At 46.5% G+C, this 25,944-nt stretch overlaps 6 non-coding genes across 6 annotated transcripts; 3 read left to right on the top strand and 3 right to left on the bottom strand.

Moving 5' to 3' along the window:
- Positions 1-3,998: 3,998 nt before the first annotated feature.
- Positions 3,999-4,071, top strand: TRNAM-CAU. Its single transcript has one exon. It is a non-coding gene; the product is annotated as a tRNA-Met (tRNA).
- Positions 4,072-6,208: 2,137 nt separating this feature from the next.
- Positions 6,209-6,281, bottom strand: TRNAK-UUU. Its single transcript has one exon. It is a non-coding gene; the product is annotated as a tRNA-Lys (tRNA).
- A 1,869-nt stretch (positions 6,282-8,150) lies between these two features.
- Positions 8,151-8,223, bottom strand: TRNAM-CAU. The gene has a single exon. It is a non-coding gene; the product is annotated as a tRNA-Met (tRNA).
- A 646-nt stretch (positions 8,224-8,869) lies between these two features.
- Positions 8,870-8,951, top strand: TRNAL-AAG. The gene has a single exon. It is a non-coding gene; the product is annotated as a tRNA-Leu (tRNA).
- A 3,368-nt stretch (positions 8,952-12,319) lies between these two features.
- Positions 12,320-12,391, top strand: TRNAQ-CUG. The gene has a single exon. It is a non-coding gene; the product is annotated as a tRNA-Gln (tRNA).
- Positions 12,392-12,693: 302 nt separating this feature from the next.
- On the bottom strand, positions 12,694-12,799 carry TRNAL-CAA. The gene is made up of 2 exons: positions 12,762-12,799; positions 12,694-12,739 (listed from the first exon to the last, which is right to left on the bottom strand). It is a non-coding gene; the product is annotated as a tRNA-Leu (tRNA).
- Between the last annotated feature and the right edge of the window lie 13,145 nt (positions 12,800-25,944).

The raw sequence follows: 25,944 nt of genomic DNA, 5'->3' as shown, positions 1-25,944 counted from the left end.
TCTGCTTAAAAATCAGTTTCAGTAAATTTGCCCACATTACTCTGTCAGGAGCTTGAACTTCTCACCCTCTCTAGGTATTTAGGAAACTTGTGAGAAAAAATCCTACCACACTATCTTCCTTTCCCTCGTCTGCAGAGGGGACACCACAGAGCCTTCCAAACCTTGGTGAACAAATGGGGTCCAAGTGTGCAAGTGGGATGTGGGTTCCCTCAGCCCTTGCTGCCCATCCCACCCCATCTCCCCCTAGGCTTTTCATTTCTAAAGATTAGAAATCTTTTTTTTTTTTCAAAAAAAAAAGATTATTTCCTTTCCCTTCCTACCCTGATGTTTCTCAAACTTTTTCTAGTGGGATCCGTAATTAGAAATACCATTCACATCACAACCCTTATTTACTTGTAATGCATGCTGACATTTTGCACTCAATTCTCTTTCACCTTAATTGAAATTCTAATTCCTATCCATTGATTTCATGATGCACAAAGGCATCACAACCTGCAATTTGAAAAACACACAACCTTTGACCTTACACTTAATTTAAATTTCTTTTTTTTTAAGATTTTGTTTATTTGACAGAGAGAGACACGGCGAGAGAGAGAGAAACAAGCAGGGGGAGTGGGAGAGGGAGAAGCAGGCTTCCCGCCGAGCCGGGAGCCCGATGCAGCTCCATCCCAGGACCCTGGGATCACGACCTGAGCCGAAGGCAGACGCTTAACGACTGAGCCACCCAGTCGCCCCTTAATTTAAATTTCCAGTACCCACCCAAGATGTACATTTCAAGCATATCTTATGCTGACCACTTCTTGTCTTTTTAGCTCAATTTCTCTTGCCTCCTGGCAAATTTTTTAACGCATCTCCTTCCTCCTCACCTCTTTACCTCCTTCCTTATGCAACCTAGATTTCATGGGTAATCACCAGCATTACTAACTTGGATAGCCTTCCTGTCCTTTGTCCAACTCCCAAGCCCTGGTCAAATCAAACACACCACCACTCTCTCCAAAACCTGAGTGTCTACACAGGAAGAGAATCCCCCTAACTGTGCTCCTCTCTTCAACCACTCTAAACCAAACTTCAGCCTCCCCTCCACGGAAAACTGGTCAAGTCCCAGCAGACTCCATCTTGAGAAATCGGTGGTCAATTCTCAGTCTTCAGTTTGCTCTGCTTCTCAGGAGCATTTGGCCCAGCTGATATTTCCTCTTTATGGAAGCACATTCTTCACTTGGCTTGGAACACCACACCCTCTCAGTTTTCTTTCTACTTCAGTGTCGTTCCTTCTTTATCTCCTCCTCTTCCCAGCCTCTAAATGTTGGAGTTCTCCAGGGCTCTGACCTGAGTCCTCAAATATTCTGCATGTGCACCCTCTGCCTGTGCGAGCTCACCGATCACATGACTGTAAGTACCCTCCACACCCTGATGATTCCTTCAACTTACGCCTCCAACCCCATTTCCCACGGAGCACAGCCAGTGATGTGACTGACATCTCCCCTGAATATCAAAAAGCATGACCATGTTCACAGATGCCTTGATCTCCTCTCCAGCCTACAGACCTCCTCCTTCTCCAGTTCTCCTCATGTTGATAAAAGCACAGCAGGAATTTGAACTTGTGAAATAAAACATGGATTTTAAGTAAGTTATACTTTTAGTTAAGAAATTAAGGAAGTCCTATTCCACTTGATGCTTGGCTGTCCTTTCCTGTGACCATTCTTTTTCTTTCTGAAGCAGTCTTGTGTGTGTGTGTGTGTGTGTGTGTGTGTGTGTGTGTGTGTGTGTGTGTATAAGCCTTTGCCACAATCTACATCACGTACCACCAAACAACGTTGGAGAAAGAGCATATAAATTTGTTTGGCTGTGGTCCTTTTTGCCATTCTCACCCTCGAAGTGTTTCCAAATCAGAGAAGACATTCTTTTCATCCCACACTTCGGAAGTAAAGGTTTTACAGAAGGCCAACGTTTTAACATTTTTCCTAGAGCTGACCACCAAAGCCATCATGGAGATGCACACCTAAGAAGGCTATCTCCTTCCATTGTTATAAAGTCAGAAATCTCATTAAGTGCTTCTGTGCATTTTGAAGAAAGTAAACAGTGACCCTAAAGTTCAATAAACCGTGATGGCCTCAAAATCATGAGTAAACAAACCATAAGTTTTTTGTTTTTGTTTTTGTTTTTTTTTAGCAGTGTTGCCTACAAGATGTGGGAACATTCACCAGATAATGTCTTTTCATTTTCTTTGGTAAAAAGTTTATAGGCTAAATGGAATTTGCCAAATTTACATTTGCACTTTCTGCCAAATATGCAGATAGGCAAGCAAGGTCCAGTTTGTATTTGAACAAGATACCAGCAATCATTTGTTTTATGTGTCTGGTAGTCTCATTAAAGCTGCCTACTGATCAGGAAGAAGTTTCTGGATGCTATGCTTCAAGTAAAAGTAGGTAGGAGCGAGGCGGGATTTTTGTTGTTGCTGCCCTGCTTTTACACATGACTTAGGTGTCAACTTAAGTGTAGAGAGCAAGGTCATCTGCTGGAATCAGCTCCTCGCTGCAAGGGGCCAATACACGGTATGGAAATGCCCCGTTTTGTTTGTCCACCCAACCTCTGAATCAGGAAATAGAGTAATCAATAAAATAACGCGGGGGCGCCTGGGTGGCTCAGTCGTTAAGCGTCTGCCTTCAGCTCAGGTCATGATCCCAGGGTCCTGGGATCGAGCCCCGCGTGGGGCTCCCCGCTCGGCGGGAAGCCCGCTTCTCCCTCCCCCGCCCCCCCGCCTGTGCTCCCTCCCCCCCTGTCTCCCTGTCTCCCTGTCTCCCCCTGTCAAAATAAATAAACAAAATCTTTAAAAAACAAAAAAAGATAATGCGTGTTTTTTGTTTCTAAAAAAAGATAAGACCCAGTGCTATTTTCAGCTGAGTGTTGGGGTCATTCTGGCTGGCGTCCCTGTGGCAACCATGCTCATTTCCACTATCTAAAGCCTTAGACAATGTGGTCACGCTGCTCACAAGGTTAACAATGAGACCAGCATCGGAATGAACAAGCGGGGCCGGGGGGGAAGGTTCGCCGCGCAGGGAACAGGGCCGGGGGTCCCGTAACAGCGCCGCGCGGCGGGATGGGAGCACAGCCTGAGTACGGACTTGTCCAACACCCATCGTGCGACAGCTACGCGTCATTCCAAGTCCTTAAACTAGCATTATGTGAACTCAAGCACAACAGTTCATCTCCAGGCAGAACCACGTTGCTACCGCCACGCTTGTTGGCACAGCCAAGTCACCGAGGGCCTCAGCCCTGAGCGCGCGCCTCCGCGAGCCGCAGAGCACGGCTCGCGGGATCCGCGCGGGGTCAGGACGGCAGGTGCCGAAGCGGGATGACGCGGGCAGGTGCACTTGACTTTGACGCAGCGGTGCCTCCAGCCCCGGGGCGGCTGGAGAGGTGAGGCTGTCCAGGGTGTGGCAACCCTGCGCGCCGAGCTCCGCACCGAAGCGGTCTCCGGGCAGGTGGACACCCCTGCGGCCCTCCTCCGGTCCCGCACCCCCGGCCGGGCGCTGGCACCCCTCGCCGTGCGCTCCGGACCCCTCCCCCTCCGGACCGTGTGCTGTCCCGCGGGTGCCCGGGCCGGACGCCTGCGGCCCCTGGACTTGGGGCTGTCTCCTGGAACGGACGGCCGCGGTCCTCAGGAGGAGCCTGTCCGTGTTGTGCGAGACGGTCGCGCGCGAGCGCGTGGACTGCGGATGCGCAAGCAGTCGGACGCGGGGGCCGGTGGAGTGCAGGCCTCCGGGACCGACATCTAGGAAGTCTCCTTCTGGTGCCGGGGGTGGGGGTCGTAGCTCAGAGGAAGCGGAGCGAAGGCAGGAGCATCAACGGCTACTTTGTCCACCTGACTCGGGTTTAGGAAGCTGTTGTTGCCGGAGAGCATTTCCGAAGGTTTGGGGGAGAGTAATCCGGGGCTGAACTAAGTTGAAGCAAAGTAAAACCCACAGTTAAAACCATGTGCTGAGTAGCTTCTACCACCTGCCTCCTTAGCGCAGTAGGCAGCGCGTCAGTCTCATAATCTGAAGGTCCTGAGTTCGAACCTCAGAGGGGGCAGTTCCGTTTTGCCCTGACCCGATCAGGGAATAACACCCCTCCTTGACGCTATGCTGCCAGGGAGGCTAAGTCTCAACTTTCTTCCTCCTGATGGGTACATATGTACATATGAAGATTCTTCTTTAGTTCTATACGTGCAATGACTTCGTCTCTTTCCAATTAACAAGCTCTTTTGTCCAAGTTCCTCTCATTTCGATTCCTTCTTGGGAGGCTATCCCCCTATTGATGCAACTTAATTTATTGAAAAAACCAATGGACAGATAAGTGAAAACCCGATATTGAATTTTCTCAGCACGTCTTGTGGCTTCCTCTTCTTATATGCATGCTATCTTCTTGCCGTGGCCTCCCTGTAAAATCTGGTTCTAACTAGTTTCCATCCCACTGCACTGGTCAGTGACCCACGAAAACATGTCCAAGGATTCCCACCAGAAGCTGGAAGAGGCAAGAAAGGATTCTTCCCTGGAAACTTCAGAGGGAGCACAGCCCTGTCAATACCCCGATTTTGGATTTCTAGCTTGTGGCGATTTGTTAAGGCAGCCCTAGGAAATTAATACTCCATTCCATCTCTCAGCCACCAAACTCCCACTACATTGCTGCACCTGTTTTGTTTTCTTCAGAGCACTTATTACTATATGAGTTGCCTTGTCCTTTTATTTAAACACCCTTATTGTCTATTACCCATCCACCCGCTTAGACTGTATATTATGTGAAAGTCATCACTGGTCTGTTTTGTCCACTCCTGTATTCCCAGTGCCTAACTCAGCATCTGACAATGAACACTTGTCAACTAAATCAATGAACTCATTAGCATATTAAATCTTTTTCTTCCATATTCCTTATCACTCTGTTACTCAAGGCAATGAAGGTCTCAAATCTGGGTTTTTGCAATAGTCCCCACAAGAGACACACCTACTGAAATTCACCCTGCAGGCCATACCTCTCTGATTCAGTCAGTGCTGGAAAAAGAGAGGGCAATACTTGGACTGCTCCTGCAAAATGTCTGGACCTGAGAATTTGTATTTCAGGAGAGCTCTGTCAACAGTTCATTCTGATGCAGACTCAAGAAGGCATATAACACGGCTCATCTCAGTGTCTTCCGGACCCTCGGCCTCTGGTTCTGAAGCCTGCATCTGCCACCGTTTAAGAGATGCAGTAAAAGATCGGGAGAGGCCAAAGAACAGGATGGGCTAGTCAGGCAGTTGTTTAGAGAATGATTGATCCTGGCCGGAGCCATCACTAGTCAGAATCTGTCCTCCTTTGTAGAAACAGAAACTATTTTTTAATCTAACCCAGAGTTTTTCAGGCTTGCAGGACTGACACACAGTAACCAAATGTCAGAGACATTCCAAGCCAGAATGTGAATATATTATAGCCATATTTGTGGTTGATTAGCATGTTCTCACCTATGTAAAATAAACTCTACAGTGGAAATCAAATCTATACATCTGTGATAGGAGTACCAGAAGTAATAAAATTTCAATGACTACGCTATCAAGCAACAATGGTCTGGTGCATTCACCACCAAAAACGAAGCCAAGCTGATTTAAAGTTGTGTTGGTCCATGTGGTTGGCCCTGGGTGGATTCCGGAAACACGGAGTTCCAAGCATAGCATGCTATTTTCCTAAACAAGGTTACGATACCTTATAAGGTATTGTACACTGCAAGGTTAGATGAGAGTTTTCAGTTCTATTTAATTTTTATCCTTGTCACCCTTATTGAACTCAAATGTCCAAAAAAGCCTCCACAGCCGGTCATTTACCAACCAGCTCTTGAGTAGAGTTCTTGTGCTTCACTCAGGAGTTCTAGAAATGGCCAACCACGTCCTTTACAAAGGGTAGGTAGTAACTTCACTCTGGCCTAATTTGTTTTAGTTAAATGAGATCAAAGGCAAAGATTGTGACTCTGGGACTATGCACATTTAGTTCTCTTCACAAAGATTTGGGCTGTCTTACCCTAAAGCTCCCACCTATTCACTACTATCTTTCTTCACTTACTTACCCATTTTGTGGGCTGGAAATACTTAACCCTAAAGGTTTTCTGTTGGTGTTGCAACCTAGGTAATTTGTCCCTGTCCCATTTCTGCATAAAACAGACAGCTTTCCAAAGGTGTAGTCAGATGCTGAAAACCAAGAAATACGCCCAAACAGGGACTTGAACCCTGGACCCTCAGATTAAAAGTCTGATGCTCTACCATCTGAGCTACCTGGGCACCATAACATGGCTGCTTTCCTCTGTGTCCTAGTGTGAAAAAAAGTGCATGTCCAGAATGCAAATATCTTTCTTTTTATTCTATCGTTAATATTTTTAATGTCCCTTTTTTTAAATTCTGTTTGTGTTCCTTTTCCTTATTCCCAACTCCATCCCTTGCCCTTTTGAATATGGCTCCAGACAACTTCTGCGCCCAGGTCACTGGGGAAAAGTTACCTCCATCCTTGTTTTAAAACAATGATTGTCATGTGGTTCATTTCGTTTATTCCTGCCATCATTAAAGGCAGATTTGAGGTGGTCTTCACAACTGTACTATAATAAGATAAAATGGAAAAAGTTAATAGATTTAAATCAGGATAAAGGGAGAACAGAAGTAGAAAATTAAGAAAAAAATATGCACACTATAAATAGTGCCCCAACCCCCCTTCCCCATACGCACGCGCGCACACACACACACACACCTCCAATAGCGTGGATTGTAAAGGGAGGTGATCTCTTCAAGGGGGTGAGGAGACTTCTCCCAGGAAGTGTTGTTTAAACTGAGAATTGAAGGCTTGATATAATAAGTTGGAGAAAAATGTGGCTCCAGCATTCCCAGAAAAGCAGAGAGCACAGCACCTTCCGAGAGCTGAAGGCAGGCCCCAGGTGCTGGCAGGCAGAAGGCTAGGGAGAGAGTTGATGGCAGGGAGGGGGAAGGAAGGCAGGGGCCTAGCAGAGACCGACAGGTTCTGAGGTTATTGTGGCCAGGTGTGTGGAGTGGAGACCTCACCCTTGAGGCAGTGCAAAGTCGCTGGGGACTTTAAGCAGGGAGAAACAACATGATCAGAGATGGTCTTGGAGAGACTATGCTGGTCTCACATACAGAATAGGCCAGAATGGGGCAAGACATGATAGGAACACAGAGTAGGCCACTGTGAAGTAGAAGGCCACCCAGATTTGGCCTAGGGACCGTGTGGCAGGAGGACAATGGTGCAGAGCACGTCTTAGGCCCAGGATTCCAAAATGTGGTTCAACTGATCGCATTCAAGTCCCAGGGCAAAGCTTTCGGAAATGTAATTGGTGGATGTCCAGCCCACACACCACAGCACAGAGTATGCAGGGATGGATTTAAAGGTGAGAGGGAATAGATTCAGAGGGAAGGACACAGCTTTGATTAGTGCCCGGCGTATACTCAGTTCTCAGTAAATACCTTACTGAGTAAATTCCTCCTCCATAAGCTGAGATGTTAAGAGCAAGATATTAAATATCCATCATGTTCACTTTTGTTTGAGATGGTGTTTATCTTGACTCCAAATATCACTTCCTGTTTCTCTCTGGTGACTTAGAGTCCAGTAAACAGTACTAGGCGCAGGAAAAGAGGGACAATGCAATGAGACTGAGGGGGGATAATTTTTTTTTTCACATAGGATGTCATTGGTGATCTGGTGGTAAGCAATTCCAGAAGAATGGTAAGAGATGCCCAAGCAGTAATAATAAAAATGTATTGCACACCATCCTACACCCTCCCCACCCCGAAACAGCCTTCTGTCGGCCCCTCCCCTCAGCGCCCCTGAGCCAGTAAGGGTCTGACCCTGGTGTTTTTGTATCAAAAACGATTGTCAAGCCTATCTGAAAGGCGTTTTGAAGATCTTCTAGCTCTATCTGCAACTGGTATAAGAAAGAACCAGAAGACTTTGGAGTATTGAATGCTTAGCGGAAAATCACTATTTTGTAAGTAAACATTACATGGTTCTGTTGAACAACTGCGAATTGCCCGTCAGTCTTATCAAGCGATTTCCTAGATTTAAAAAAAAGATACATTGTACACTTTTTAGCATAAAAAAAGAAAGAACGAAGATTTGTCAACATTGAAAGCGAAAAGGAAGGTGTTTGCCCCCTCTGAGGTTCGAACTCAGGACCTTCAGATTATGAGACTGACGCGCTGCCTACTGCGCTAAGGAGGCACCTGTCCCTCCCTCCCCCACTAAACACCTACCATGATCTCCGTACGACCTAGTCGTCTCCAGTTCTGCGAACCGTGGTTCCGGAACCATTCGCACCAAGCTGCGCACGGTTTGGGGGCGAGCGCTGGGCGGGATAGGGCGGCGGGCCCGGCCCCTCGCGGCCTTTCCCGCGGAGACGCGGCCGCGCGCGCACCTGAGCCGGGCTGAGCCGGAGCCCCGCTGCCGCCCCACCCGCAGGCGCCGGGACCTTCGCGAGCGCGGGACGCAGGGGCGGGGGGCGCGCTCTTGCCTCCGCCCGCGGTCGGCGGGATTCCTCCTTGGCTTCTGCTCCCCCTTAGCAGCTCCCAGGCTCGCCCCGAACGGCCGGACTTGCTCGCTCCTGGAGTCGGGGGGCTCACTTCCCGCCGTTCCAGCCCATCTGCAGCTGCACCTTCGCTGCAGTGCTGGTGACCAGCCGGGCGGGGGGCCTCCGCCCGCGGCGCCCGGTTCAGGACCAGCCTGGAGCTGCGAGGAAGCCGAGTGGGGGGTCGAGCGGGCCCGGGTCCCCGCGCGAGCTGGGGGCTGGGGGCAGCGAGGGGACGCGAGCAGGGGCGGGAGACGCGCGACCCTCAGTCGGAGAAGCGCAGGCGACGGCGGCTGTTTCGGCGGTAGCGTGGCCGAGCGGTCTAAGGCGCTGGATTAAGGCTCCAGTCTCTTCGGGGGCGTGGGTTCGAATCCCACCGCTGCCAGAACTTTTCTTATACGGCTCTCTGGCTGCGTACACGTCCCTTTCTCGCTTACAGCGTGGGCAGTTACCCACAGGCTCCAAGTCCAGGCGGGGGCCCTTCCCAGGGGCCACGGAGAGCGCCCATTCACACCGCCCCCAACACATGATGGGTCCTCAATCAACGAAAAGCTAATGAGCACCTACTGTGTGTGATATTGACTTCCTCCATCCTTGTATTTTCACCACCCAGAAGTATCCAACATGTAACAGACCTTCATTTAATACACTCATTTATTTTAGAAAATACTTATTCAGCCTCTTCTATGTGCCAGGGCCTTTCCTAGGCCCTGCAGATACAGCAGCGCTTACTTATTATTCAATAAACGATGGACGAAGGAATAGCGGTCAGTCTCCCTGAATCCGCTGTTCTGGGCATGCCCGCTGCCTTTGGTTTCCGGTTCTGAACCTTCCTGGCGCTGATCCGAACCGCCGCTCCTGCGCGCGCGCTAGGGCTCCCCCGGTTCCTGCTCCAGGCACTTCTCTCCGGCCTCCAGGCTTCGTCTCATGCTCCAGGTCTCAGCTTGGAAGCACTTTCTCCTGGAAGTCTCCCTTGATCTCCCCCTCCAGAATTACAATCAGTCACTGAAAACATCGAGAGGAACAACAGGAAGTTTCCCTGCCCTGGTGCCTCGTAGAGAAGACAAGATTAGACGCATGGTGGCCCCAAGAGGACACAACTTCTACCGTCGAGAGTGAGCTTGAACTCTGAATGAGAGCTTAGATACAGTGTTACCAGAACAAAGAATGTAGGCGAATAGCACAACAGCACAACGTATAGAAGGACACACTTCAGATTAGTCCCGGTGGTAACAGTGTCCGAGCAGAGAAAAGGGGGAGATTATAAATTTTACCTGAGACACTTCTGCACTTCTGCCTGAGTTGTTAGAATGAGTGGATATTTGCTTCATAAATCAAATAACTGGATTCATGAATTTATAAATGAATTTTTAAAAATCCCAATCTGATAAAGACAGCAAAGGAGAAATGCTGCGTGCTGGGGAGAGTGCAGCAGTCCTCAGCACAAGCACTGTCCCTTCGCAGGCTTTCTTCATTTGCTATCTGCCCTTCACTGGGTATTCCTGTCGCTGTGTGTTGGCATGTTCCATTATCGCTCTATCCATCACGTGGCATTTACCATAACTTTTGGAAACTTTTGTGTAATTGCCTGCTTTTCCTCATGCATCATAAGCTTTGTCAGATACAGAACCACATTTCTCTGGCTTCCCCATATTAGGAAAACTGAATAGATAATTTGGGTAAATTTCAATGAATAAATATACGAAAGAATAGCTGTCTAATTTGTGAAGTAAGCAGGGTATACAGAGCTGAGCCCCCAGGAAGACCCTGAGATCTTCAGTTTCATGTAGGGTCGTGTGTTCTGAAGCCCCCTTTCTCCAGGACACTCCAGCCGAGGTTGGTTGTAGACCGCTGATCATGCCACAATGGCTTGCTCTTTCTGGGTTCAGCTCTGCTACCAAGTCATTCTTGCTTAGATTACCAGACAACAGATTGTTTCTGGATTGTAGGACCCAGGCATCTCTCCACCCTCCCCAAGTCATTCCTTTTGGTGGTCTTCATTTGTTTGCATTCACCCTGCATATTTGTGAACCACCCATGGGCAATCCAAGGAAAAGGTGCAGCCTTTTGAATTCCGCCCTCAAAAAATAAACCAACCCATGGCCATCTGCCCCATTTTCCAGGTCTTTACCCACTATCCTTTCCCTGGGAATAAATGTGCTAAGGTTGAAAAAGCAGTCATTCATACCCCTTCCCTCTTGCCTATCCTCAGAGAGGAGTTGAAAGCCTGTGGTTAATTAATGGGCTTTTGATGTGCTGGTATCCTTTTAAACCCAGTGGACATTTTTCTTATTCTTTAAGGAATAAGGTTGTGGCTCATGGGAATATAAAGGATGCCACCTGTAATGGGGGAAAAAAGACTTGGTTCATTACTCAGATAGATCTAAGATCAATTAGACCATCTTTTAAGGGCAGGAGACTCATGAACATGGAATGCAGACTTGTGTGTGTGTAAACACAAGGACTTTAGTCACCTGGTCAAAAGTCTTTGAGTTTCACTGCTTCCCCACCACCACCACCACCATGTTTATTGAGCCTCTATTTTGTGACCGGCACCTTGCTTGGTTGGAGATCCAGAAAAAGAGTGAGTTAAAGAAAATGATTCAGGAATTCCTTAGCCATTCAGCCTCGGGAGACTACCAGAGGCACATTGAGAACAGATGGTCAATACTTAATATTTGGATTGAGTGAAGGTTCATTTATACCTGAGTATTTCTTCCAGTCATGCTCTCCACACAATCTCTTTGTTATGTGTTGTTCTTACAGTGACTAGGTAAATAATCATGTTATCTTAATGAAGTTAAGATTTTGAAAACCTAAATGAGTATGCCTAGCACTAGGATGTCTTCTCTTGGCCAACCACACCTGAGGACCCCTATTTATGGTTCCCTATGAACACTGGAATGTCCACCTGGGAACTGTGACCTGGAAAGATCAAAAACAAAGCAAAACAAAAGATGCAACAGTCATCCCGCTTAGCCTTGTCAGATTTAGCCTATGGGGAGAAAGAAAGGAAACCCTCCCAAAAGTCTAAGCCTGGGCTCTTCCGCCGAATATTCAGGCACTCACCCTTTTATCTATGCCCTCAGGCAACACGCTCGATGAAGCTTCTGTTAGTACCAGACTTGTGGTGTCAAAGAGGGAAGAGACGGGGCCCGGCACTGGAGACATTTTGGAGTGGACGACAGATCAGATTCTGAGCCCGCGAGGACATCTGAGCAGGGAAGCAGCGAGACCCTGAGAGGTTGCTCTAGAGGCGTCTGCGGGTACTTTGAGTAAGTGAAGCTAGAGAAAGGAGATGTTATATTTTTCTTTTCTCCCTTTTGAACAGTGAGATGAAAATCCAATTTGCCTTTTGCGTGAGTCAGAAATGAAGGCAAAATCAAAACCACCAGAAGAACATCCTCCGGACCCTGCGCTGCCCTGACATCGAGGGGAAGAAACCCGGAATTAGGCGCGGTGGAAACGGTCCGTGAGCGCCCTCTTCCCACCACCTGCCACCCATCTGCCACTCCGGTGTTTGGCTTTTCCATAGCCTTGAGGCTGGGAAGTGCAGGGATTTTCCATCCCCCCTACCCCCCCCCAAAAAAATGCCCTCGTAGATTTAAAAAAAAAAATCAAGTAGGAAAAAGAGGCAGAGCTTCCGTTTAAAGTGGCGCTTCATTTTCGATTGTATTCCATACAGCACTCATTAAAAAAAAAAAAAGAAGAAGAGATCTCAGATGGACCGTGTAGACAACTACCAGTAAGTAGGGTTCCATGGTGTAATGGTTAGCACTCTGGACTCTGAATCCAGCGATCCGAGTTCAAATCTCGGTGGAACCTTTCCCGTCTTTTTGCCTGACTTCCCCGCTTCACTTTGGGCAGGTGGATTTTTGATGGGCTGGGGCAGGACCCGGGCGCAGGACCCGCCGTGGGGAGCCCACGTTTCGGGTCCTGGGTCCACACGCGCTCGGGGAACGGCGTGTTGATGCACTAAGAGGGCGCAGGGGAGAGGAGGGCGGTGGACTGCAAACAACACGGGGGAGGCAGGGGCCAGACCTTGCCGAGGCCCGCTGTTTAGGTCGCAAAAGGAAAAGCACAGAGAAAATAGAAGTGCGGTTGAGATGAGGCGGGGGAAAAGGGTGTGTCAGAAGTGGGATTCGAACCCACGCCTCCATGCGGAGACCAGAACCCTCTCTCCGAGGAAGCGAAGCTTGAGTCTGGCGCCTTAGACCACTCGGCCATCCTGACACCCGAGGGCGCGTCTCCCAAATGAGTAGAATCGTTCACTGTTAGGAACGAACGCCCACTCGGCCGTTAGAATTTTCTGTCGCTGACGGTGCGTCCGAGAAGTGGGACTGAACTGAACCACTTTCTTGGCGGATCCGGAGCTTCGCGTGAACTCGCGAGGCTTTGCTCCGGGCGCAGGCTGCGATTCGGGACGCCGCTCCCTCCCTGTGCCTTCCCCGCCCCGCCGGGACCCCGGGGCGCAGGAACGACCCCAGCTGACCTTGGAGAGCCCCTGTGTGTACCCGCAGCGCGGCTCGGGAAGAACGCGCGGAGCTCAGCCGGGACGTGGGCGAGCGGTACAGACTGGGAGACCACCGGCGCGCGGGTCTAGACCGCAGAGGGGCGGGACGAGCGCGCCGGGGGCTGCAGGTAGCTGCGGAGTCCCGACCGGGTCCCGACCCCCCTCCCCGCAGGTCCCGGAGCCCGAAGACAGGTCCGCCGGCTCCGTGTGCTTCCCGCGGGAGCCCGGGTGCGCGGGCGACAAAGGACAGACGCCGACCTTGAAGGCCCCGCAACCACACGGTGTCCCCGCGTCCGCAGACTCTCCAGCCGCGAGCTTGCTCCACCCCCACCGCCCCACAGCCGGTCTGCAGGTCTTCACCTCAACCAGGAACCGCGAACAAAACTCATCGGATGCTTGTGAAAATATTTCTAGGATAAAGACCAAAACTAACAGACAGCATCTGGGGAAAGAACTAAGGCGAAACAAACGCATGCGGGAAACTGAATTTTTTAAAAATTAAAATTAAGTCCTCAGTGAGGTAAGAGAAGACACAGCATTCGTGAGACAAGGGGGAAGGCTGAAAATTAACATTATGATGGCAGAAATGTCTTTTTAAGAATTTCAAAATAAGGCTGCAGAAATCTCCTTGAAAGTGTGGGGTGGAGATGGAAAGCCGGAGAGAGTCCAACAGAACATAAAAGGTATTTGGTAAAAGGTGTGCCATCAAGCCACCGGGGTTCCCAGGAAGAGTAAAAGAGAAAATGAAGGAAAGGAGATACAAACGTAACCCAAGGTTATTTTCCAGAACCGAAGACCTTAAATCTTCAGATAAAAATAGGCCCACGAAGTGCCTTGCGTGGTGTGGGAGAAAAGCCCATCATGACATATCAGAATCTCAGGGATAAAGTGAAGATCCTACAAGTTTCCAGAGAGAAAAGAAAAAAACGTGGCATGCAAAGGACTAGGGTCAGGATGGTAACTTCTCCACAGCGGACTGACGCTGAAGACAGAGCAGATCTCGGAGATCACGTCCGTGAAAGAAAACCGTGCCCCGTAGACTTTAGCACCCAGCCCCGCAGCCAGTGAGGTGCGAGCGGGCCTTTCCGGTCTTGCAAGGCCCCCCTCCCCCAAAAAAAGAAAATGCCTCCCATGTCCTCTTTCCCAGGACGCTTCTGAGGAATTGTTCCGCCAAACATGGAATTCCAGTAAGAAAGAAGAGATGTGAAATCGGGAATAGGGGACGCACCGCAGGAGAGAGGTGCGGACCAGCTCCAGGGTGCGTGCGCACGCGACAGCAGCAGGTGCAGGGCACCGCGGCCGGCAGTAGGGGGCCCCAGCCTGAGCTCCGAGGTAGCTAACCTTGCCCGGCGCTTGGCCATAACAGGGTCAGAAAGCTGCTGTCGAATTAGGAATAAACACTTAGAAAAGTAAGTAAAGACAGAGGACGCAATTAGGTCTGGGAGGAACAAAGGTTGTAAAGGAGGGAAAAGTAATGATGGTAGATCATGTAGCCAGGCTCTGAAAAATATTATGAAGTCATAATGAAGAGAACTCAGCACTGATTCAACTAAAAATGAAATATATATTTGAGAATTTATTTAATAAGTATTTGTTGTATTAATGAAGAAATGAGTAAATAAATATATCCACAAAAAAGCAATTCATGAAGAACATATGCCTAAATATAAAGGATTCTTGTGGATATATTCTTATAATAAATATACTTCATTAATATATTCTTTTTATGTCCCTCAATCTGTCCTTTCTCTGCTCGGCTAAGGACAAATTAAATCTTCCCTAAAATGCCATTGTTAAGACCAATATTGATCTTAATGGTCAATTATAAACTCACAGAAATCTCTAAAAGCTGCTAAAACCACCCCAATGTATATGAATTGATGTAAACATTATAATTAGTTAAAAGAAACAAGTAAATTTGGTGAACTGGTTTTCCATTAGCACATCTACTTCCTGCTTTTAAGGACACAGTGCTAAAATGAAGTGAATAGACATATATGCATTTGCAAATTTATGATCCAGCTTTTCAATAAATGGTGCTGGACCAACTGGGAAAAAAATAGATGTAGACCCCTGTCTCCACCTGTTAAATAACAAAAATACAACTGACTAAATTTTAAAGATCTAATTGGCTTTATTAATCAACTCATGAATTGGGCAGCATCCCATCCGGCAAGTAGAGGGGAGCTCCAAAGGGCTACAGAAAGGGAAGGTTTTTAAAGGCAGGACAAGAAAGTCATCAACAGAAAAGAAGGATTATTTGAGGTCCAGTCACCTTTATTTGGGGACAAAAGGGTTTTAATAGGTGGATGACTTTTGGGGGATGAAGAGGGCCCATGTGACAGATTACCTTATCAGCACTGACCAGGAAATTCCATGTTGACTGGTTGAAGCTTACATTCCTGGGGGCTGAAATTACAGTCAGGATGGGGATTAAGTCTTGGTTAATGACTTGGGGCCTTAACCTAAGTGGCGCCATTTTGGGATTGTGGTTTTCTTTTTAACAGATCAAACACAAAAATTCATTCAAAATGGATCATACTCCTAAATATGAAAGGGAAAGTAAAGCTTCTAGAAGGAGAATATCTTAACAAACTTGGGGTAGGCAAAGGTTTCAAAAACAGTGGTAGTAACCAAAAAGAAAAAAGTTGATAAAGCAGAATTTATCAAAACTAAAGACTGCTCATCAAAAAAGATCATTTAAAAAGTTAAAAGGGAAGCCATAAACTGGGAAAAAATATTTGCAATATATATATCTGGCAAGGGACTCTTTCCAAATATATAAAGCATTACTAAGAATCAACAAAAAAAAGACCAAATACCTTATTTTTTTAGTGGGTGAAAGACTTGATCATGCACTTCACTAAGGAGGCCATTCAAATGCTCAGTAACCATATGAAAAGATGCTCAATATCATTAATTATCAGGGAAATATAAATTAAGACCACAATGAGTTACCATTACAAATCTACCTGAATGGCCAAAATTTTAAAAAAACAAAACAAAACAAATACACCAAATGTTGGTGAGTATGTAGAGCAATTAAAAATCTCATATATTACTGCTGGAAATGTAAATTAGTACAATCACTTTGGAAAAATGTTTGGCAATGTCTAAAAAGTTGAACATATACCTATCCTTGATCCATTAATTCTACTCCTAGAAATGAGTGCATCTGTCCATCTACAGACATGTGTAAGAATGTTTGGGGCAGTTTTATTCATAATAGAATAAAATTCTTAAGACAACTCAATACCCATCGATGGCAAAGTAATAAAATAAATTGTGATATAGTCACATAGTGAATCACTATAGCAGCAGAAATAAAAATTGAATTACTGCTATAGATTAGAATAAATCTTACAAATGTAAAGAGTAAAAAAAAAAAAAAAAGGCCAGACACCAAAAAGTGTTTATTGTATGATTCTGTTTATTTGTTTATTTTTAGGCTTCTAAACATTTTTGATATATAATTCATATGACATTATACATATGTTTCAGGTATACAACGTAATGATTCAATATTTGTATACATTGCAAAATGATCACCACTGTAAGTCCAGTTAATAGCCCTCACCACACAATTACAAAATATTTTTCTTCTGATGAGACTTTCCTTTTTTTCAAATTCTTATTTAAATACTAGTTAGTTAACATTACAGCGCAATATTGGTTTCAGGAGTAGAATTCAGTGATTCATCACTCACATACCGTAGCCAGTGCTCATCACATCCCGTGCTCTCCTTACTGCCCATCACCCAATTATCCCATCTCTCCACCCCTCTCCCCTCCAGCAACCCTCGGTTTGTTCTCTGTTGTTAAGGGTCTCTTATGGTTTGCCTCCCTCTCTGTTTTTATCTTATTTTATTTTTCCTTCCCTTCCCCTATGTTCATCTGTTTTGTTTCTTAAATTCTATATATGAGTGAAATCATATGGTATTTGTCTTTCTCTAAGTGACTTATTTCACTTAGTTTAATACCCTCTAGCTCCATCCATATTGTTGCAAATGGCAAGATTTCACTCTTTTGATGGCTACATTATATTCCATTGTATATATATACACCACCTCTACTTTATCCATTCATCTGTCGAAGGACATCTTGGCTCTTTCCACAGTTTGGCTATTGTGGACACTGCTGCTATAAATATCGAATCTGTATTTTTGTATCCTTTGGGTAAATACCCAGTAGTACAATTGTTGGGTAGTAGGGTAGCTCTATTTTTAACATCTTGAGGAACCTCCATACTGTTTTCCAGAGTGGTTGCACCAGCTTGCATTCCCACCAACAGTGTAGGAGGGTTCCCCTTTCTCCGCATCCCCGCCAACATCTGCCGTTTCCTTTTCCTGTGCTGTTAATTTTAGCCATTCTGACAGGTGTGAGGTGGCATCTCATTGTGGTTCTGTGCATGATTCTATTTATATGAATTTCAAGAACAGGTAAAATTAATATTTCTGGAAATTTGGAGTAGTGGTTTTCTGTGGATAACTCTTGGGGCTGTGTATTGATGGAGGGGAAGCATGAGGGAGCCCCTGGGATGCTGAAAATGTTCTTTATTATGATCTGAATGTTGGCTACACACACGTAACAATTCATTACACTGTACATTGAAAACTTGCATATGTTATGTGCATTTTACCTCCGTAAGTTTGAAATTACCATATAAGACAATTTATTGTTCAGTGTCAATTAGATGCTACACAGTATAAGCTCTGAAGATATTAAAAGAAGGGAGAAATTTTTGTACCTTGGAAAGATGCATAAATTTTTCTGAGAGGTTGGTTGTGGAGGGAGTGGGTTGCCTGCCAGGAAAGCGGGGGCAGCCATTTATTCGAGTTCAGCACAGAAACAGGAGAGAAATGGTCCCAGAGCTCAAAGAGGTGATGTAATCTTCTTCAGGCCCAGTGTATTCTGGGTCCTTCGATGATTTCTTCCTTGCTATCCAGGGTGCCACTCCTACCCACCAGGGTCACAATTAGTAACCACATGCTGATTGCCTGTTTATAACTATTTCAACCAGCTAACAAAGTACACCCACACCAGGGCTCCCTGGGCTGATCCCCCTGCTCCACGTGGCATCGACGGTCAATCAGAATGTAGCCGTCTGGCAGGTGGGCTGCTCTTCTTTCACCTAAAGGCTTCGTCCGGGAATGGCTGGAAGGATGGGCCCAGCTGAGCCCCTCTCCCCCCGCTGTAGGGTCCCATGGTAGAGAAGTCACACACTGCTATGGACTGAATTGTGTGTCCTGGAAATTCATGTGCTGAAGCCCTAACCCCCAGTCTGACCATATTTGGAGACAAGGCTCTTATGGAGATAGTTAAAGTTAAGTGAGGTCATAAGGGTGGGGCAAGGACGCAGCGGGAGAGACGGAGGCAGCAGCCGTCCAGCCCCCACCCAGCCCCCAGTGGCTTGTGAGCTCCCTGAGGGCAGACATCTCACCGAGGCTGATTACCAGGAGCTCTCTGCTCCTATCAGAGCGACTCTAGCAAAATGCTGGCAACTGCTCTCCAAATGAGTGATGGATAATTGGATGCTCATTATACATGTCTCTCAACTTTTCTGTGTGTTTGAAAAATTTTACAATATACATTTTGATTTCAATTGTTGGCTTAATTGTATGTCTTCTCTACTTGAATGTAGAAACCATAAGGGCAAGGAACATGGCTACCTTGTTTATTGTTGTATCCCAGGGGCGGTAATATGGTACGTGCTCAAGAAATGTGTAATTAAAGATGAAAAGAAATAAATAAAACAAACAAGAAAACAAAAGAAACAAACAAAAAAACCCAAAAACCTCTAACTTTTCAGAGGCTTGCACAGAGCTCCCCCTATTGCAAAAGTCCCTTTTCTTCCTTATAATTATCCTTTTGAATAAAGTCCCTGCGAAGTCCAGATTTGTTTTCACTTGACAAATGTTTCTGGATAAACATTACTTATAAAAGTTAAAATACTTAAGGTTAACGTCTTTTATGCCACACACAAAAAAAGTCTATACTAAAGAATTTCTGTACAGTGACAATAAAATGTAAACTAGATAAACCTATGAGTTCCCATCATCTGTCAGGAAATCACAACAAAATGTAGTGCCTTCCATTATTTGTACCTTTGCTTCTTTTCATTGTTTCTATATTTTGTCTTTTTTTCTTCCTTTTTATAAACAGGAAAGTTTTTTGCGCTGCCTGGGTGGCTCAGTCATTAAACATCTGCCTTTAGCTCAGGTCATGATCCTGGGGTCCTGGGATCGGGGTCCTGGGATCGAGCCCTGCATCGGGCTCCCTGCTCAGCAGGAAGCCTGCTTCTCCCTCTCCCACTCCCCCTGCTTGTGTTCCTTCTCTCGCTGTGTCTCTCTCTGTCAAATAAATAAAATCTTTAATAAACAAACAAACAAAAAGAAACAACAATAACAAAAAACAATAAAGCTTTTCTTTTTTAATAAAAAACAGTGTATTCAATGAAATCCCCCAAACCCTTGCTTTTTAAAAGGACAGGTCAGGGGTGCCTGGGTGGCTCAGTCGGTTAAGGGTCTGAGTTAGACTCAAGTCATGGCCTTGGGGTCCTGGGACCAGCCTGCTGCTGGCTCAGTGCTCAGCAGGGAGCCTACTAGGCCCTCTCCCTCTGCCCCTCCCCCCTTGGCTTCTTCCCCACCCATGCTTTCTCTTTCAAATAAATAAATAAATAAAATCTTAAAAAAAAAAAAAAAAGGACTGGTCAGCTTAGCTTTTCCTCCATTGCCTCCAAAGATCTTTCCCCAGGAAATAGAATACAGTTAAAAGTTGGGAAGCAAATGACCAATTCAAAAAGAACTAATATTTAAGTGACTGGACATGATCACATTTTTCAGTGACAGTATTACCTGAGTATGCCTTGGGTTCTCATACCCTGTATCTGGTCTTAGATTGCTCTATAATCTAGGACCCTTCATACTGGCCCCTCAAAGTAATGGCCTATACAGGGAGTGTTGTCAGGAGAACTAAACCCATGTAAGTACCCGGTTGGGAAAAAAAAAAAATGTCTGGCAGAGACCTGGGTCAGATCAAGAGAGGCCATTAGTGGAGAGAGAGAGAGACCATCAGTGTAGTGGTTAGGGCTCAGGGCTCAGACTCAGACTCCAGTCTACCTGGATTCCCGTCCTGGCTCGGTCATCCACTGACTCTGTGACCTGAGACAATTTACTTACCAATTTCCCCAGCCAGAAAATGGGGATCATAATAACGGCCCCTACCTCGCAGGATCTAGGACTCCGTGCCCTAATGAACAGAGCCCAGTATACAACAGCTTCTAAGTAGCTATTCTGATACCTATTAAATAAACAACGCATCTCTCCTTCTCCATCAACCTGAATGAGAAGAAGAAGGATTCGCACAAATCAGGGATTCTTACCAGGTTCCTGATGTTTTCCCTCCTCCGGATGCACAGCAGTCCATTCCGAGAGTTTGCCATCGGGTCGGAAAACGACCAAGCCCATCTGTCCAGAGAAAACCTGTGTCTCTTCCCAAAGTGCAAGTAGATGCCTCTCCTTTATCAGATGTCGGCACCCCTTCTCTTTTTCTGCTTCTAGCTCGTCGTTACCGCGTGCTTCTTTATTCCTCTGTTTTAAGAAGTCTCTTTCTTCCTCGCCGGTGTCAGTTTCATTCTCCGTAGAGACAGCTGAGGAGAAGGGCAGGGGCGCTCGGGGTCCTACCCAGACTGTCGGCCCGGTCCCGTTTCCAGCCTTCCATCAGCTCCTTCCTGGCCGACACCCTCTTGTACCATCGCAGGAGCCTCCAATGGCTACTGCGGGTGTCATGGCTGACCAGCTCACAAAACTTCAGTGGTCCTCCCTCCTGCAAGGGTGCAGGGCTCAGAGTCTGTCCCTCACTGTTGCTTCTTTCCCCAAAGGTACCTAGCCAAATGGATCAGCACAGCCTGTTTTCTTCCACATATTCACTCCTAAGCTTAGAGCAAGGCAGAGTCTCCCACAGTTTACAATATCCTCCTGACGGTTTAATTATTACCACTTTCGTAGGCAGCCGCAAAGGATTTGAGGGTCTTGAAAAGGGTGCTAATCATCCGATAAGACATGATAATTTTTTTTAAAGATTTTATTTATTTATTTGACAGAGAGAGACACAGCGAGAGAGGGAACACAAGCAGGGGGAGCGGGAGAGGGAGAAGCAGGCTTCCCGCCGAGCAGGGAGCCCGATGCGGGGCTCGATCCCAGGACCCTGGGATCATGACCTGAGCCGAAGGCAGACGCTTAACGACTGAGCCACCCAGGCGCCCCAAGACATGAGAATTTTAAATTTGGGGGAAAAAAAGTCTGAGGAGGGAGAATGCTTCGAGTTCTTGGCTTGTAACCCTTTGGTCTCTTGCCTAGCTCTCTAAAATCCCTCCCTTTTTGTAACTCTTAAATTATCTGTACAAAGTAGCATACACTTGCAGTAAAAATAAAACATGTATTGCAGAAAAATACAACCTAGAAAGTAGACATCACTCATAATCTATCCCCTCCTCCCAGTTCTTCTGACACATCACACCCATTTTTTAAAAAAAATTTATTTATTTATTTTAGGGAGAGAGAGCGGGCGGGCGGGGGGGGGGCACGGGGGGACTAAGGGAGAAGAAGAGAGAACCCCAAGCCGACTCCCCACTGAGCGCAGAGCTTAACGCGGGATTGATCTCACGACCCTGAGATCATGGCCTGAGCCGAAACCGAGAGTTGGACGCTTATCCAACGGAGCCACCCAGGAACCCACAATGCATCACACCCTTACTAATTTGGGCTATAGTCCTCTATGTATTTTTTTAGTGTGTACATTTGTACGTTATTCTCTTACAAAAAAAAAAAAAATCATTCTACACGATCTACTGCAACTTGCTCCTAACAAAACAACATAATGTGGAAGTCTTTTCAAATCAGTACATACATTCTTCTTAATGACAGGATCACACTGTAGCATGTACCATAATTTTTAAACTAATACATTTTTGGTGATTTTTTCCTCTGTTGCTTCCTTTTTAACTACTTTGGTTCTCCTTGTTTTTCTCACTAGACCAAAAAAACCTAGATTTAAATAGTAAATGCAAGATGAATGATGTCTTATAATGGAAATTTTCAGACGCTGAGGGATGGAGAGACTCTGCTATGTCAAAATGAAATACCTCATTTTTTTTTACTGTTAGAATAAATTTCAGAGCAGGGCGCCGGGGTGACTCGGTTAGGTCGTCATCTCGGGGTCCTGGGATGGAGCCCCACGTTGGGCTCTCTGCTCAGCGGGGAGTCTGCTTCTCCCTCTCATTCTCCCTCCATGCGCTCTCTCTCAAATAAATAAATAAAAACTAAAAAAAAAAAAGAAATTTCAGAGCTTCTTTGTAAATGGACCAATATTTTTCAAAATCATAAAGTAAATTTCTGAAACAAAACTAATTCCTTTATTTAGGCAAAACCATTTTTACAGTTAGAAATTTAAAATAGAATACCCATTTCTCTGTGCAGAAAGGAGTGCTTTATATCGTTGATAATTCATTTGTGTCCTTATTTTCTTTTAATTTGCCTTGGATAATGAAGGCATGCACATGGTACAAAATTCAAAAGATACAAAAGGTCCACCAACTTTTCACCCCAACGCAGAAATGCAGAAATGCCTCCAGATTACTGGGAGTCTGACCACTTCTCTCCAGGATTTTTAAATTGTGCACCTAGCAAGCCCCTCCCTCCACCTTGCTTCTTGGACCCCCCTCCCCCGGCTATCTGTCCTTCCAGACCAGCAAGACGGCGAAGGAAATGAGAAGCTGAAGAGGGGCTGTAGGGTTCCCTGCTTTGTCGCCTTTTGTGCACTGCGCTGAAATGCTCATCCATCTGGGGTAAGATGACTGAGGAAAAACAGGCTTCTTACCCACACTAAACTGGAGACATTTCTAATATTTTTATGGCGGCTTTCTCATCTTGGGTTCGTGGTTTTTGTGCAGTAAGGAATTTGGCCTCCCTTCAGAGAGGCCTGACCTTCATCTTCTCCAGGAGGTAACCCCTAAACACGTGGCACTGCCCCCGCGACAGTGGCGTGTTATCCCGTGGGCCCCTGCCAGCACACACGACGGTCTGTGTGGCCCAGGTGACTGTGTGGTGCGCACACTCCTCAGGTTGGCTTCGTGCGGACGTTTGGCTTTGGGCTGAGGGAAGATGCTGGAGAATGGTGGAGACAAGTTGAGGAACCGGTTAGGTCTGGCCCCGCTCATGTTACACCTACTACTTTGAGTGACTTCAGAGAGACGGGGGAAGAGAAGAGTCAAAAGGAGGTGTTTCATGGAAACTCTGAAATTAGGTCCCAGGGCTTGTGACAAACTGCTAATACCCATTTTCACCTTCCTCTATCTTTGCTTACGAACCCGGGTTTTTACCCTGGTTAGCAATACGTGCTCAGAAAGGTGGCCCTAGCCGACGTCCTTTTGCAGTGGCCAAAGGCATTTAAGGGAGAGTTGCTGTGGGTAAGAACCTTCTGAATAGGGTCTTCAAGACAGTGTGATGATTTGTCTCGGTTTATCTGGGATGATGTGATGTGATGCTGGGGTCTGGGGGGAACGACGGTCAAGTGGTTTTATTAAAGCATGGGTGATGTGGTTTTGGAGTATAGGGGAGGTTTGGTGGGCTGGAGTCCGGAGCCGACGACCAAGAAGGAATTCTTGAGACATCTTTGGTGCAAAATGGTGGTGTTAGTAAAGCCCGGAGACAGGACCGGTGGGCAGGAAGAGCGGCTGCCCCGGGGTTGTGAGCGGTGGCTGATTATATACTGTGCGGCGGGGGGAGGTGAGGCAAAAGGGAGGTTTTCAAAAGGACTTTCTTATGCAAAAGAGGACCTACCCGATACCGGAGGCCTTGCCATTGTCAAGTCAAGGTTGTTTTTCCCTCTAGCAAGGCATTAGCAGGAAGACAGTTGGGAGCTTCCCGGAGGAACGTCACACGTGTCCCACCCAGGAGTGGGGGGCGGGGCAAGGTTGCAGGGTGTCGGCTCGTGCTGGGTCTTCAGCCTTCTGCTCCCTCGTCACGGAGACAGGATCCGTGAGGAGGACAAGCTGCACTGGGGTGAGGAGTGACTGATGATATACTTTTTAAGTTGGGAGGCAGGTGCCTGGGTGGCTCAGTCGTTGAGCGTCTGCCTTCGGCTCAGGTCATGGTCCCAGGGTCCTGGGATCGAGCCCCGCGTCTGGCTCCCTGCTCCGCGGGGAGCCTGCTTTTCCCTCTCCCACTCCCCCTGCTTGTGTTCCCGCTCTCGCTGGGTCTCTCTCTGTCAAATAAATAAATAAAATCTTTAAAAAAAAAAAAAAGTTGGGAGGGGGTTAGGGACAGCACAAGTTTCGAAGGAATTTGGAAGCAAGGCTTTCTGGACCTTGAGGGGCTAGCTGCTGTTAAGATAAGGTCATTTGCTACCGTCAGGTAACACATCAGTCATGAGACCCTTCGGATGTATATCGTGGGCCATGGGCCTGGAGGATGATTGCCAACATACACCTTGAGGGGCAGAGACCAACAAGTTTCCTTTTTTTTTTTTTTTAAAGAGTTTTTAAAATTTATTTATTTGAGACACAGAATGAGAGAGAGAGCGCACATGAGAGGGGGGAGGGTCAGAGGAAGAAGCAGACTCCCTGCTGAGCAGGGAGCCCGATGCGGGACTCGATCCCGGGACTCCAGGGTCATGACCTGAGCGGAAGGCAGTCGCTTAACCGACTGAGCCACCCAGGCGCCTGAGACCAACAAGTTTCTAAGGGATTTTTATATGTTAAAGTTGACTTACAGGATCTTGGGGGCTGGGCTAAATTTGCCTTTTGCCCTTAGCAAAGTATTCACATCCAGGCAGCTGAGCTCCCAGAGGAAGGTCTCTCTGTGTATCCCAAGGACTTATCAATGGGCTGTAAGCTGTAAGGAAGGTTAATTTTTCTACATTTCTTTTGCCTTTGTTCTCCCCATCATGGGATACTTCCTATTTGCCCGCAGATTTTTACATGAATGTAAGTTTTCATTTCTCTGGGATAAATGCCCAATGACATACACACTTGAGACTCAAAACTGAAGTAGCCATTTGGCTACCTCATGAGAGAAACCTCCCCTGACTGCCCAGTATAAAATAACACCCAATCACTTTCCACGTTCCACATCTGGATTCATTTTTCACGGCATCTTTCACACTGTGCACTTATTTCTTGGTTTGCTTATTGTCCATCTTTCCTTCTAGAAAGCAACTCCATGTGCCCAGAACTTTGTCTGGTTCCCTGAAGTATCCTGGAGTCTAGAAGAGAGGTGGGCACATACTGGAGACTCAACACTTGTTGAATGAATGAATGAATGAAAGGATCTCAGACATCTGTCCATATTAGTAGATATAGATTTAACTCATTCCTTTTGGTACGTAATAGTATTGCATGCATGCCTGCACGGTATTATCAACAACCTGTCCCCCGTAGAAGCATGCTTATATTGGTTCCAGTATTTTACAAATCCAAACAATGCTCTAATTACAATCCTTAAATCATCCATCACCTTCGTGCAGATGGGAGAGAAGTGGAGTGGATGGTTCAAAATGTATGCGTATTAAAAATTTTTTTAGCTATCGCCAAACTGTTCTCAACAATGTCCTCCCAACTTATGTTCCCATGGTGCACTGGAGTGCTGATTTCCTCCCATTCTCACCAATACTGAGTATTGCCGAGCCTTGTAATCTTCACTAATCTCATAAATTAAAAGCATCACATGGTTTTATTTCATGAACACTGAGTGACTTGAACTCTTTTCACATTTATGAACCAATTTTTCTTTTTCCTATGCTCAAATCCTTTTCTCATTTCCTCTCTGCATTTACTTACATTTGTGAAAGTATTTTGTCTCTCAAGGAA

Source organism: Zalophus californianus, chromosome 7, assembly GCF_009762305.2.
Source record: "Zalophus californianus isolate mZalCal1 chromosome 7, mZalCal1.pri.v2, whole genome shotgun sequence".
NCBI classification, from domain to species: Eukaryota; Metazoa; Chordata; class Mammalia; order Carnivora; family Otariidae; genus Zalophus; species Zalophus californianus.
This window is presented reverse-complemented; position numbering and strand designations above follow the sequence as displayed.